Source organism: Varanus komodoensis, unplaced genomic scaffold (genome assembly GCF_004798865.1).
Source record: "Varanus komodoensis strain SLA01 unplaced genomic scaffold, ASM479886v1 scaffold13_3, whole genome shotgun sequence".
Lineage (NCBI taxonomy): Eukaryota > Metazoa > Chordata > Lepidosauria > Squamata > Varanidae > Varanus > Varanus komodoensis.
In genome coordinates this window covers 10106387-10119774 of record NW_025335409.1, presented here as the reverse complement: position 1 = coordinate 10119774, position 13388 = coordinate 10106387, and the positions used below count along the sequence as shown (strand labels likewise).

The window sequence follows — 13388 nt, the reverse complement described above, 5'->3', positions numbered from 1 at the left end:
TTTTTTTTTTTTTGTAAAGAGGGGGTGGTGGGGTGGGCGATTTTTTTTTTTAATAAAAAAGAAAAAGAAAAAAAAAAGGAGCAGGGGGGGGGGGGGGGGGGGGGGCAGAGAGTGCAGCAGAGCCTCTTAGCATCCCTTCACCACCCTTAGCCATGACAGTGAAATGGAAGTTCCTGCTTCTCAGCTCTGAATCCCGGTGAGTCAGGTGGACAATTTGGGGCCAGCAAGGCATGAAGTTTAACTTCTGCCTTCAGCTAGACTTCCGGGAAGCATCTCATTATTTCACTGCTGGAAACAGGATCCCTGTTGAAATGGATACGTGGTGTGATCCTCCAAAAGAACTCGCTCTCTCTGTAATGTTGTCAATATGGGTGGGAGCAGGAGAGATTTACTGCAAAGGTCCAGGGCATGTACCTTAAGTCTGAACTTTCCCTTCCCCAGAACAGGGCTAAGAGTGAAGCAGTGCCTTTGAATGTGTGGTTTCACTGGGGTGTATCAAATGTTCTCCCAAGACCCTGGCCACAAACCATCTGCTTCAGAGGTTAGGGGGATTTCCTGAAGCAAATAAGGGGGAAACGTAGGGGAGCTGCAGGAGGTAAGGAGGAAAGGGTTAGGGTCCCCATTGTGCAAACGGAAGCCTACTTACTCAACATTAGATTTATTCTCTTTTTATACCTCATGCTAACTAGGGATGTTGTTTATTTTTTTATATTTATTTTGTTAGATTTATACCCTGCCCTTTTGTTTCCTTTCCTTTCCTTTCCTTTTTTAAGCACTCAAAGCAGCTTACACCTTCTCATATTCTCAGTCTTATCTTCACAACAACAACCCTGTGAGGTAGGTTGGGCTGAGAGTCCATGAGTGGCCCAAAGTCACCCAGTGGGCTCCACGGCTGAGTGGGAACCAGAACCCAAACTGCCTGAGTCTCAGTCCTGCACTTTTAACCACGACACCACACTGGCCCCTCGAAGCTCTAGCATGCCTTCTTCCCCTTAAGTCTTGGTAGGGTAGGGGAAGGGAAGATTTAGTAAGGGCAGCTGGTGGGATCAGGGCAGGCTGGCAGCATTTCTCAAGTGATGGTTACCTACCCATATTTGGCAAGCAGTCACAGCCCTGACAATCTGATTTGCACTGCCAGGGTGGCCTGTCCCCCCCCCCCCCAGAACAGACTGTGTGACGCAGAAAAACAATTAAAACTGACCCCCTTTCCCTGGCCATCACTCTTACTATTAGCAAGAGATTAACATCTGCACAAACAGCTCTGCTTGATTGGTCACGGCTGCTTTCTGGCAAAGGGCTTTCTGAAGAGAATTCTCTTCTCTAATAAATCACTTGTGTCAATTAGGGATGCAGCCCTTGCCAGGAGATGCAGTTGACTGTTCCCAATTAAGCCTTAATGAATAAGAGCAAATGGGGTGCTGGGAGCTCTCAGCCAACAATAGCTATTTGGGTGCCAGGTTAAGCTACATGTTAAACAAAATGAGCAACAAGCAAAAAAAGGAAGCAAGACTCAGAGCCCTTTGAGCCAATTAGGTGAGCCATGGATATTGTTAATGTCATATCCATTCAGGACATTGTACCACATAATATTCAGGCAGAAAAAGGGTAAAGGGACAAATTAGGAATTCCACAGTGCATTATTGAAAGCTCAGACTATCAGTGCCCCAAGTTATTATATCACAAGCCTACAGCAACAGGGAATATTATCAGACGAAACAAGCATCTGTATAATGCAGTCCTTCCTTACTGAACAGTTTTCAAAAAGAACACTGACCAATTAACCCAGCTGGGTTGCCAGAATGCAATTTACAGCATGATTTAGCCTGTGGTGGATTTTTTAAAAAGTAAAGTCCAGGGTATCGGGGCTTGGAAAAGTGTATAGGCATGCGAATGCCATCAAGAAGACTGATGAATACAAGCCAAATCTATTATTATTACTATTACTTCTCTATCATCCAATGGCCAAAGCTCTAAGATGGCCACCCAAAGATGAAGTATAAAATGTCTAGGCCGTCTGCATAGAGGCTTTCCATTAATATGGCGCCGGTGGGATTGCATTTCATTCGTTGAGTATAAAGAAGGCTGTGTAGAATCACGTTCATGCCACTGATGGCCTTCACAAAGTTAGAAGAATCCTGGGTAGTAGTTAACCAAAAGGCATGGTTAGGTATCATTTAAAATAAGTGGGCTCAACTACTCTGCAAGCAAATGCTGCATGCACACACCCCAATAACCTGAGTTGCCTGCGTGTTTCTGTGAATATTTATTATCTATATAAAAAAGAATATGCATTTGCCCATATTTCAGTCAGCACTATAGTTAAGTAGAAATGCTTGAAGCTTGCAATGCATACAGCTAAGAGACCCTAGGGTATGCATCTCAGGTTTATTTTGTTTTAAAACTCATGGAGAGAGTAATACTGTGGCCCTTGGACATAATCTGGGGGAGGGCGCACCAGATACTTTGGATTCCCAGATCCAAGGATGGAAACATAGTTCCAATCTTGTGCTAAGTGCTAAGGAAGACCTGAGTTTGGAAAAATGTGGGTGTTTGCACTCATGCACAGTCATGGTCAAATTTAAATCCTATTTCTCCATTGATTGCTGCTGGCAGCTCTCACTTCCTCAGAAAGGAACAAGGAGAAAAACGAAGCAAAGAACAACAGAGATACAAACACATGACCACCCACTTTCTACTTTCCTCCTCATTCACCCAGCTGCACTCCTTGTCTCCTTATGTTCGCTGCTGAGTGCCATTTTGCTTTGCTTCCTTCTTTCACTTTTGCCCAACAGCTAAGAAAGATTTATTGCAGAAGGAGAGGAAGAAAAATTGGAAAGCATTAGTGCCACCAGCCCTGCAATTCCCCTGGTGCTCAACCACTCCACTTCTACCAACCCTTCTCCACCACTTCCATTCTCCACTTCCCCTGGCTTTCTTTCCTCACAGACTTCCCTACATTCAGTGCTGTCTGACTGCACAGAACCATAGAGTAGAAGAGTTGGAAGGGGCCTTGAAGGCCACTGAGTCCAACCCCCTGCTGTTGCAGGACATCAAGTTACACCATCCCAGTCAGATGGCTGTCCAGGTTCTTTTTGAATGAAAGTCTTGATTGGTCAGGGGTATTTGGAGGCAGGGAGGAATGTTCCCCTTAGACTGAATTTTGCAAAATATTTCTGTACTGGTGTAAAATCCCAGGTTCCTTGTGCGTGATGTTACCTTCATTTGGTGGCCCTATTTTGTATCCAAAGGAGCAGACATTCTGGAAAGGAACTCGCTGCTGGCACTCAAGTTTGTGAAAGATCCACCACTGCATTTTGGGATATTTGCAAATGAAGCAGGGTCCAAATTTTCCCTCTCCCATGTCCGTTCTCCCTTCGCCACATTCCCCATCCAGTGGTTCAGGCCCTCCCACCTGGAGCATTTTGCAGTGATTCTCCCAGCTCCATTATCCATCCCAGTTTCTCCACCCTGCTGAGCTTCCTTCCTTTCCCATCCCTCCTCCCAACTCGGAGTCATGAGAAATTTGGAGAAGTTCAGAAATGTGATTTTTGATAAATTGCCTCTTCTGTGTTCCCAAGACAGTTCCCAGCATTCTTTATTTGCTATACTCCCACGACTGGAAGTTCAGAAAGTGCTTATAGAGATATAAACAGACTATGAGAAATATGTGCATTACAATCTGAAGTCAAGGAGGAGAAATGAGCAAACAGTAATAGAAGGAGGCACCTCAAGGAGTCACACAACTGGATCTTCAGAAGTGGGACAACTGACAGGAGCCACAAGAAGGGTAGAAATTAGAAAGTGGTGAAGATGCAGAGAAGGAGGAAGGACCACTGTCGAAGTAGCACAAAGATCAGTTTTAGCAGGGAAGACTGAAAACTGAGTCAAGGAGGTAACTACAGTATAAATAGAGGAGTGGAAGGAGCAGGGTTGTGAAACAGGAGACAATGAGGCAAAACTTCAAATGGACAAGAGAGGGCAGGAAATTTTGGATGGCTAAAGAATGCTGCATCTTTTGCAGGAAGAATAAAACTGAACAGCAGCACAGCAGGGCTGGCTGTTATATCTGCCAACAGAAGTAAATTATGCAGACAGCCATATGTCAAACTGACAAGGATGTTGCTGGTGTTAAGAGCAGCAGTAAGCAGATTACGCAGTAACCATATATGTAACCTTGGTGTCTGAGACAACAAAATAGCCTCCTACATCCTGTTCTCTCAATAGCAGCATCCCATTGTCCTATATCCTAAAACCATAGCCCTCAAACTCTGCCACAGGTCCCTGGGTTCAGGAGGCACAGAAGACCTGCAAGGGGACTGATTGATTGATTGATTGATTGGATTTATATGCAAGTCCCCCATTGGCTCTCTGGGCCGCCATTACAACAGAAGTGTCACCAAATAACATTACATAAAAAGGTACAGTTAAAATATCATAATAAAAAAAGGAAGAACAAACAAAGAATCTCTGATGGTAGCACATTCCACAATTGGGGTGCCACCACTGAAAAGGTTCTTCTCCTTGAAGCATCTCCTTAACCTCCTTTGGGAAAGGAACTTGTAGGAAGGCCTCGGTTAATGATCTTAAACAACTGGCTGGAATATATGGAGTAAGGCACTCCCTAAGATAATGTGGGGATAGGCCAGAGTTCTAGGGAAGAATCCTTTCCTTCCTTAGCAGTCCAGAATTGGATTCCGCACTGCTAATGACAGATCAATATTTTCTTCAGTGTACTGCTACAAGGGTTGTTAAACCACAGAAATCACTTAAGAAACTGCCATGAAGAACAACAAGTGTCACTATTGCTGAACAAACTTAGCAAAGTTGCCACATAAACCTGCCAGGGAAAAGGTTTAACAGAGAGGGCACCACCACAGAAAAGGCCCTGCTCAGAATTAAACATAATTTGAAGGATTCAGCACCAGGGGATTCAGCAGAAGTTTAGTTCTGCTTTTACTGCACTGTTAACTGAGTTTGTTCTCAGGATTCATTCTTGCAAATTTTTCTTATATACTATGCATCTAGCTTTTCCAGTAAACAAAGGTTAAAGGGAAGGTCATGTTGCAGAAAAGTATCTCCTCTTTGTAAAATGTGGTAGATTTTCCTCTACCAGCATAAAGGCAGAACTAAAATCACCCCCATCCAAATGATAATAATTCAGAAGCGACTGCAGAGAAGTCCATATAACTTTGAATAATGTTGAATTTTCTTAGAAACAACTACTACAACAACCTGGAGAAGTACTGCAAAAACAACTCGCAATAGCCCTAGGGTTTTAAATATTTCAGGAACTGAAATGCCACTGAGAGTTCAAAATAGTAACTTTAATTGGCAGTATATTCTATACTACTGCTTGTAACACTGTGTTCTTACTTATTTATCAACTAGGTTTTCACTTTTTGACTGACAATTGCTAAGAAATAAAATATGAAAGGTGCCTGTTGCTGCTTCTGACCCTTCAGGTGTCAACAGTTAGGATTCAGTGCTACAGTTACTAGAAAAATATATTTGGGGGCAGAAGCATCTCAAGCATCTGAGTTTCTCAGGCTACAAGAAAGACATGGTCAGTGAGTCTCTGACACTTTTCTTATATATATAAACTATGGTCAATCACTGTTTGTCAGAGAAAGAAATTTCTGTTAAAAAATCGCCTATAGCTCCAATTTGTGGTTTTTTTAAGTCTCTTAAACTTAGAACTTGCACATGGCCTCAAGATAAGGAAAGACAACTCTTAATAGCTTTGGAACTTACACAGGGATCAGTATATGTGTTGGTTTCCCACTTCTGATTAGGGACAGACAAACATGTCAAGTTCAATTTAACACGTGCCCATATTTTTCCAAAGCTGAGTTCCTACCATTCCATTTCACATCAGCTTGCAATGTTTACCAAAGTCTACACGAAAGTCTGTATGTTTCTCAAAATGTATGCATTTATGCACACTGTTCAAATTATACATTGGATGTATGTATGCTGTACATTTGCAAGAATCTTAGAAGCGATCTGTTAGTAGGATAAGCGCATCAGATTGCCCTGTGGGCCTTTAATCCCATGTATATGTCCCAGTTTTGGGGGACATACAGTAGTATACAAAGGTAAATAAGTTTGATTAAAGGTGTCATCCAAAGTGGTTGCCCATAACCCTCCAAGCCCAGAGGATTATGGGCATCCAATCAAGGGTGGGATTGCCAGCTGTGCAAAAGACTTTGATGGACGACTTACACAGTCTACTTGCAAGGAGGATGGATGAGGCACCACCAGGACCACTTGTATCCCTGCAAAGCCTCATTCCTCCCCTTCACATCTCCCCCCGGGCAGGCTCCAAAATTGCACTTTCCCTGCAGACCCTCAACTGGCCTGGAAAGCAATTATAAAGAAGAGCCAAACACTAAATCCTTCTCCAGAAAACCATGTGCCCAGGATGAGGACGTGGGAGAAGCAGTTGAGCAGTTTCTGCTCAAGCAGAAAACAGGAAATCAGCGTGATCGCAGAACATGAGAAATATTCCAATAGTATTGGTCAGCATGACAGAAGCGGCAGGAAGTAGAGGTTAAATAAGAAAAGCAGGGATTCCGATGTGCTGTAGTCCCAAAGTCCTGTCCAGTCATCCGGCTGAGATAGGTGCACAGAGGTGACAGCATGAGCAGTTTCCAACTTAAGCAGGCAGTTTCCTCTTAAGATGAAGTGCTTTTGTACACTTCATAGCACACACCATTTGGCGCACCCTTTTCTATACAATATGGATTCCCGAACTTATTCTTTTGATGCATGACCTTCACATGAATATTCACATGTTCCTTTGTAAAACTTCAGGAACATGTGAATATATTTGACTGCATTCTAGGATATGTGCAATCTAGATTAGGCTAATTTTGTAAATTTGCATATTTTCTCCCATCCCTACTTCTGATGAATTTTTAAATTTTGCCTCAAAAAAGCTCATATTTCTGGGAGATATATGTGCTCCTACTCTAAAGAGCAGACAGTGGTGAGCTGGAACAGCAGGGGAGGGGAATAAAAACCAGGAACAGCCTGCTGAGGCCATTCCCAGGGGAGTGGCTGGGCCAATGGGGGAGATGCAGATAGGACAGACAGGAGCAATGCACCCTGGGATTGATTCCCAGCTGAAGGAGCTGATGGGATACATGCTGGAATTTAGAGGGAAGATGGAGGCTCAAGTCAGCTCATATATTCAGCCACCAATCAGCAAGTGCAAGAAAATCAAGTGATTTGTGTCATGTTGCTAAGAGTTAGGTCCCAGGTTAATTCAGCCAGCAGTTCTTCAAATCAGATTTAGAACATACAAGATTTATACCTCATCACCCAAATATTCCCCATCCCTCAAATGAGCAAATCATCAGTCCAATATGCATTGCTATTGCACAATACACATAGCTGTGCAACTTTGGCCTTTACTTCTCTCTCTGTTTTTATCTGATTGTTCTGAAGGTAATTCATAGCTTAAAGATTGTGAATATTTGCAATGGAACTCTTCATCTACAAATGAACACATTCAGTGACAACACATTTTCAACAGATGTGCTGTAGAAATACCATATCTGGCAAGTGCCATGTCTGGCACAAGAATCCAGAATCAGAACACTGTGACATGCAAGCTTATTCTTAGAAGTGTAAGCATTGGCACATAAACCTGAATGTCATATTAAAATGGAAGCCAAATTACCATCAGTTCTCTCTCCCTCCCTCCCTTCCTGCTCCCCTCCCCCTGCCCCACCCACACAAGCACACATATAAAGATCCTTTAGATTAGATGGCATAATTGGGTTTCATTGTGCAAGCTATTAGGCAGAGCCAATCAGCACACAGATTATATTTTTTTCTCTCAGGATTTGTTTTGATTGGTAAAAGTCTGTTAAGTGCTTTCGTTTTCTGTGTTTGGTTCTTTTTGGTACTCAAGTTCATCTTCAAAGTTTCTTTCCATTTTCCTTGCATAGCCTCAGGCAGCAAAATGGATATTGACAATTCTCATTTCTCAAAATGCCTGAACACAGGATTTCCTGGGGGCATTCTGAGTGTGAAAATGGAAGCTAACTTTTGTTTTTTTATGGCATTATCCCATGAAATGCTCCCTAATGATGCTGCACTATAGCATTGTGGGAAAAACAAAATGGTGGCCACCAGAAATCACTGCAATTGTCTGCTCCTACCACCACTGCAAACAGGTCCACCCACTCTTAAATTCCATTGATGGAATCAATATGTATGCATGGAAGTCCTGAAAGGGAGTGTCATGCATTCCTCACTGCATTAGTTGTGGCATACATGAAAATTGAACTAAATGGGCCATTTTTAGTTCAGTTTTCCATTTCCAAAACACCTTTATCAGATCAAGCCATAGCCTGAAGCACTTAAATTTTCAGAAAACCTAGGTTCTAGTGGAGATGGATGGATCTGTCAATTTTGATCTTACCAGGATTGTCAACTTTTTAGGAAACAAGCTTGCTGTTTTTAATTATTTTACAACAATGGTACAAGTGCAACGGGGTCATCAATTAACATTAACATAAATCTTAAATCACATTTTTTTAAAAAAATTAAGAATTTGTGCAAAATAATTATGCATTTTTTATACTTTATGCATTTATTTTTATCTTTTTAAACATATCAGTTTTGGGATACATGTATCCATTAACTAAAATATATGTGCAAATTTTGAAAACATACACATTTTCTTTGCACATTTTAAAAATGTATACATATTTTTGAATGCATTTTATTTCGCAGAATTCATTGCAAGACCAGAGCTGTATGGATTCCTAACTGCAAATTGCATTTGTTTCCAGACTTTTTTTCAAGAGATGTGATTTAGGGAATTCATTTATCAAAGGAATTTATCACCTTGCCTTAGCTACTAGTTTTATTCTCATCACAGTACTCTAAAAAGTAATGGTGCCATCGCCCCAGCCTTTTTCTTACCACCCTTGCCCTGCCCTCAAAATGGATGGGAGAAGATTCAGTAATAGTGAAGGCCACTGCTTGCTGCAAGCAGCAGCTCATAACCTGACACAAATCTCTTAGCACTGTTTATCAATATTGTAGGGATGGCCAAAAATCCCATGGAACAGCACATGCTTTGTATGCATGGAGTCCCAAATTCAAACCTTAACATCATCACGTTCTCAAGAAGAAGATGGCAAAGATGGCAAGAAGTGTAGGTGGCCAGAGATCCTAACAAGCAGTGAGAAGTCCAAATAGATGATACTGAGTTAAGTGAACCCAATGTTGGATTGAGTGAAACATGAAAAGTTATTTGCTTGTTCATATAATCAATCCCATGTATGACTATTGCTCCTTGTAGAACAGGTCTGGACTCTCTCTCTGAATTTAGTTATTATGCAACTCAATAACTTATCATTAAGCAGCCGCATCCTATGAGCTTTCAGGAATCTAAAGTCAACTGGATTCATAGCAACATAAAAGTGCAGAATCCAGTGCTGCACAGAACTGACCAGTTGATTCTGGCAAACTGGCAAGGAGGTCCAGAACAAAAGAGAAATCTTGCACAGGGGGTTGGTTATGCATACCTCAGACACAGGAACTAATGACCAAGAGGGAAAGAGGTCACAAGTAACTGAATGATTGGCTATGGATACTTCAAAAAAATTCACCATGAACAAAAATTCTTTCCTGTACCCTCATCCAAACATCCATAACCAGCAAATGCAACTCTGAGAGATTTGTTTGACAAGATGAATGTACCCTCTTTAATTATCTAACAGCAACAGTGTCAAATGGAACAGGGATGCCATTAATCTTAAATCACATTCTATAACCACATGCAGATGGAGCATATTGATCCATCTGATTAATGCATTTATAGACACTGCTATTAGTTTATAGATTAAACCAACAAAGTTTATTTTAAAATAGCAAGGTGTGCTTTTCTTCGAAGCAGAAAACCACTGCCTTTTTCATCCAAATACTTCATCCTTTTTCAGCAAGATTTCAAAGCCAAATTCTAAACTGTAGGTTCAAAGAATGAAAGGAAAACTGCACAGTCCATTCCATGGATTGCACCTATGGATGTACATTCACATGACATGCTTGTGCCAGGTCCAAGACTACTAGTTGCCCATACAGAAGCATAATAAATGAAATATGCACATAAAATAAGTCCCAAACAGCATAAACCCTAAAATGTGAGCACTGACTGCCCAGATGATCTAAACCCATAGATTTTGGATCTGACATGTGTGTATCCTAAGGAGAAGCTACCATCTTCATGTAGAAGGAGAGATGTGACCACCTCATTCAAATACATAGGAGTAAGGGCATCATGCACTTGGCCAAATGTTCATATAACCTCATCTGTATAGGCTACATATTCTTCGCCCTCACTTGTTACAGAGGGGAAATTGCACAACGTGAGCATCAAAGAAGGGAAGCATAGGGAGAAAATCCCTTATGAGAGCTGATAATGTGTGCGATAAGGTGTGTGTGTGTGGTGAATGAGCAGAAGCACACACTACCATTCTTCCATTCCACAAGAAATAGCTGCATCCCAGATTAAGTGCATGAACTAAGTGAAAGCACAAGGCCCGGGGTAAGAGTCATGCTAAATGATCCCAGGTTCAATTCCTGACATCTTCAAATAGCACTGGGGAGAACTTCTGTATGAAACTCTAGAGAGCTAAGTACTAGTGAAAGTTAGTACAGATAATCCTGTGCTAGATGTACCCACAATCAGCTTCCTGTCCACCAGGCTAAGTTTTGATATGGGAAATACTGGGCCTTAGTTGCTATGAGATGCATCTGTGCAGCCATCAGCAAACCCATTTACCAAAAGGGTCCTAGGCAAACCTAGCCCAAAGAAGACGTTATTTGCTTGTACTGAGCAACAATGCGGGGGTGGGGGGGGTGGCAGTCATTACACTGGTTGTCAGAAAAACCTGGAACAGACATTGGGCAGTGAGTTCAGCTCCATTAAAGTATTCTGTAGTATCATTAACACAGGATGGGGGGGAAAGAGTTAATTAATTAATTAATTAATTAATTAAGACATTTATATGCCATCCTTTGCAGCAGCCTCAGGACAGCTTACAGAAATAAAAATAACAATATAAATAACGATATACTCTTATAAATAGCATTAAAAACATTGCACAGTAAAACAATTAACAACAATATATCCTCTCGTAATTAAAGAAAAGAAAGAAAAAATAAAAGAAAATAAAAATGCTGCTGTATACAATTAATTATATTATTAAAATTAGTGGTATTAGTTACTAAAATGATGGTTCAATAAAAAGGTCTTTACCTGGCGCTGGAAAGAGAGTTGGCACCAGGCAGACCTCTCTGGGGAGCATGTTCCATAGTCTGGGTGCCACTTCAGAGAAGGCCCTGGAGCAAGGCCTCCCCTGCCGATCTTAAGGGGCGTGAGGGCATATAGGGCATACTAGTTCCACTGCCTCTCTGCCACTGCCTTTACTGTTCTCCACATAGTGAGGGCAAATTTCTGCTGTGGGAAAGCTTTTGTATCCAGGTAGACTCACCATCCATTGTAGAACTTTGCACAGGTAGGGTTCTACATCACAGAGGGAGCCTGTATGGGTACCAAAGTCTCCTCACTGCAAAAGTTCATTCTCAACACTTGGGTTGGGTTCGCATGACCTGACAAACCATTGTGGTTTCTTGCACAGGATGGTCTGTCATGTTATCCAAACCTGTCATGGTATTTGATCATGGTAAGTTTGGTCTTTAGAAGTCATGGTAAGAAACAGTGGTTTGTTCTATGGTTTCTCCATACCACTGCGACTTGTCATATTGTCTGAATCCATAATCCTGGGATTCAACTACTACTGAATCCTCTGGAAAGAATTGCAACTGCAGGAGCCACTCCAAGCATCCCAACATGGGACTGAATTTCAGGCATGGAGGCTGCAGGAGGCTTGAGCAAGGACTGTGAGAAACCACACTAGTGTAGGAACCACGTGATCATCTGTCAGGCACAAAACTGTGCATCGTAGAAAACATGCAGGATCCCCTGCCATGACAGCTGAGCCCAGTCATGGAGTGTGATGGGCACAGCAATGGGACAAACACTCTTGTCACCAGTCTGCTGTTGTGCACCCGCTTCCTGTCAAACCTCTGGTGCACTTGCAGAAGACTAATTGTGCTATTTTTAATGACTCACATTCAAAGGAGGAGGAAACTGCTTGTGAAACTACATGGCCACAAGCTGCAGCTCAAGAGCTTGGGGCTCAGCCAGGGGAGGCAGTAGAAGAGATTAACTCAAGGGTGGACAGGGAAGTAAATCATACCAACCATGGGAATGATGGGGAGTTACAGCCCGCAGGAGAGGATGTTGAAATGTGAGATTTCTCGAATAGAAACCAACCCCTTCGGAGGTGAACCCGGTGGCTTGGTGCCAACACCAGTGAAAAGCCCAACTGGGGATGCAACAGGTGGAGTGGAAGCATGCCTGTTTCTACAGAGTGTCCCCTCCAGGGTAAGGGCACAGACAGGCTCATAAGGGGAGTTTTGGGGAGTAATCCTTAATCTGGGAGAAAAGAATCACTTTGTGTATGGTCAGAGACACAACTGTATGATTTACATGTAGAAATAATAAAAAAAGTTTTGCTAAAAAACAGCTTGTGGCTGCTGGGAGGAAGGAAGCCCAGCTTGTGATGTCCACTCTCTCACATACTAACGGTTCTTCTGCTCTCCTTACCTTTCTCCTCTCTTCCCTGGTATGGTGATATCAGATTGGTGGACTAAAGTGGGACGGCAGGAGGAGCCACTTCAGTTTCAATTTCACCCTGCTATTGGTAAGTTTATTTCTTTCCCGATTCCAGGACAAAACTGCTCACCTCCCCGCTCACTACCACCAAGTCTCCTCTCACTCTCTCTTCTTGTTCTCAGCAGCTGCTATTCATCTATCTTTGCTGCCTCTCATCACCCTGAGATCCTCATCCTGAGAGCTTTCTGAATCCCCACCATTCAATAAGCTCCAGTTCTACTTCATTCCAATGGCAGGTACTTTTTTTTTAATGGACAGCAAGGGAGGTTTACTTTATAAATTGACTGACTTAAGTGGCAATTTCAGAGTTGCTGTTTACTTCCTCGGTTGTTTAGGGCCTGTGTTTATCCTTCTGTGCCTCTTCAATCTTTTTCCATTTCCCACTCCAAGTGACTTCTCTCTCTTTCTACTCACTCCCACTTTTCACAACAGAGACAACCCCCCCCCCCAAAAAAAACCCTAACAGAATTTTTAGACTTTTCCCTTTTTGTCTTCTGGAGGCTGACTGAGAAACAAACAAGCAGTAGGTCTAAAAGGAAGCTGTGATTGGAAAGGTAGAAAAATACTGAGCAGACTTCTTTGGAAGAGAGAAAAAGAATACTCCCCTAGCCTTTCTAACCCTGATTTC

At 42.2% G+C, this 13388-nt stretch overlaps 1 protein-coding gene across 6 annotated transcripts in view; it reads right to left on the bottom strand.

The window, feature by feature from the left end:
- Positions 1–13388, bottom strand: part of CACNA2D1 (calcium voltage-gated channel auxiliary subunit alpha2delta 1) — a 452873-nt gene that overhangs the window by 204939 nt on the left and 234546 nt on the right. The window lies entirely within an intron of this gene.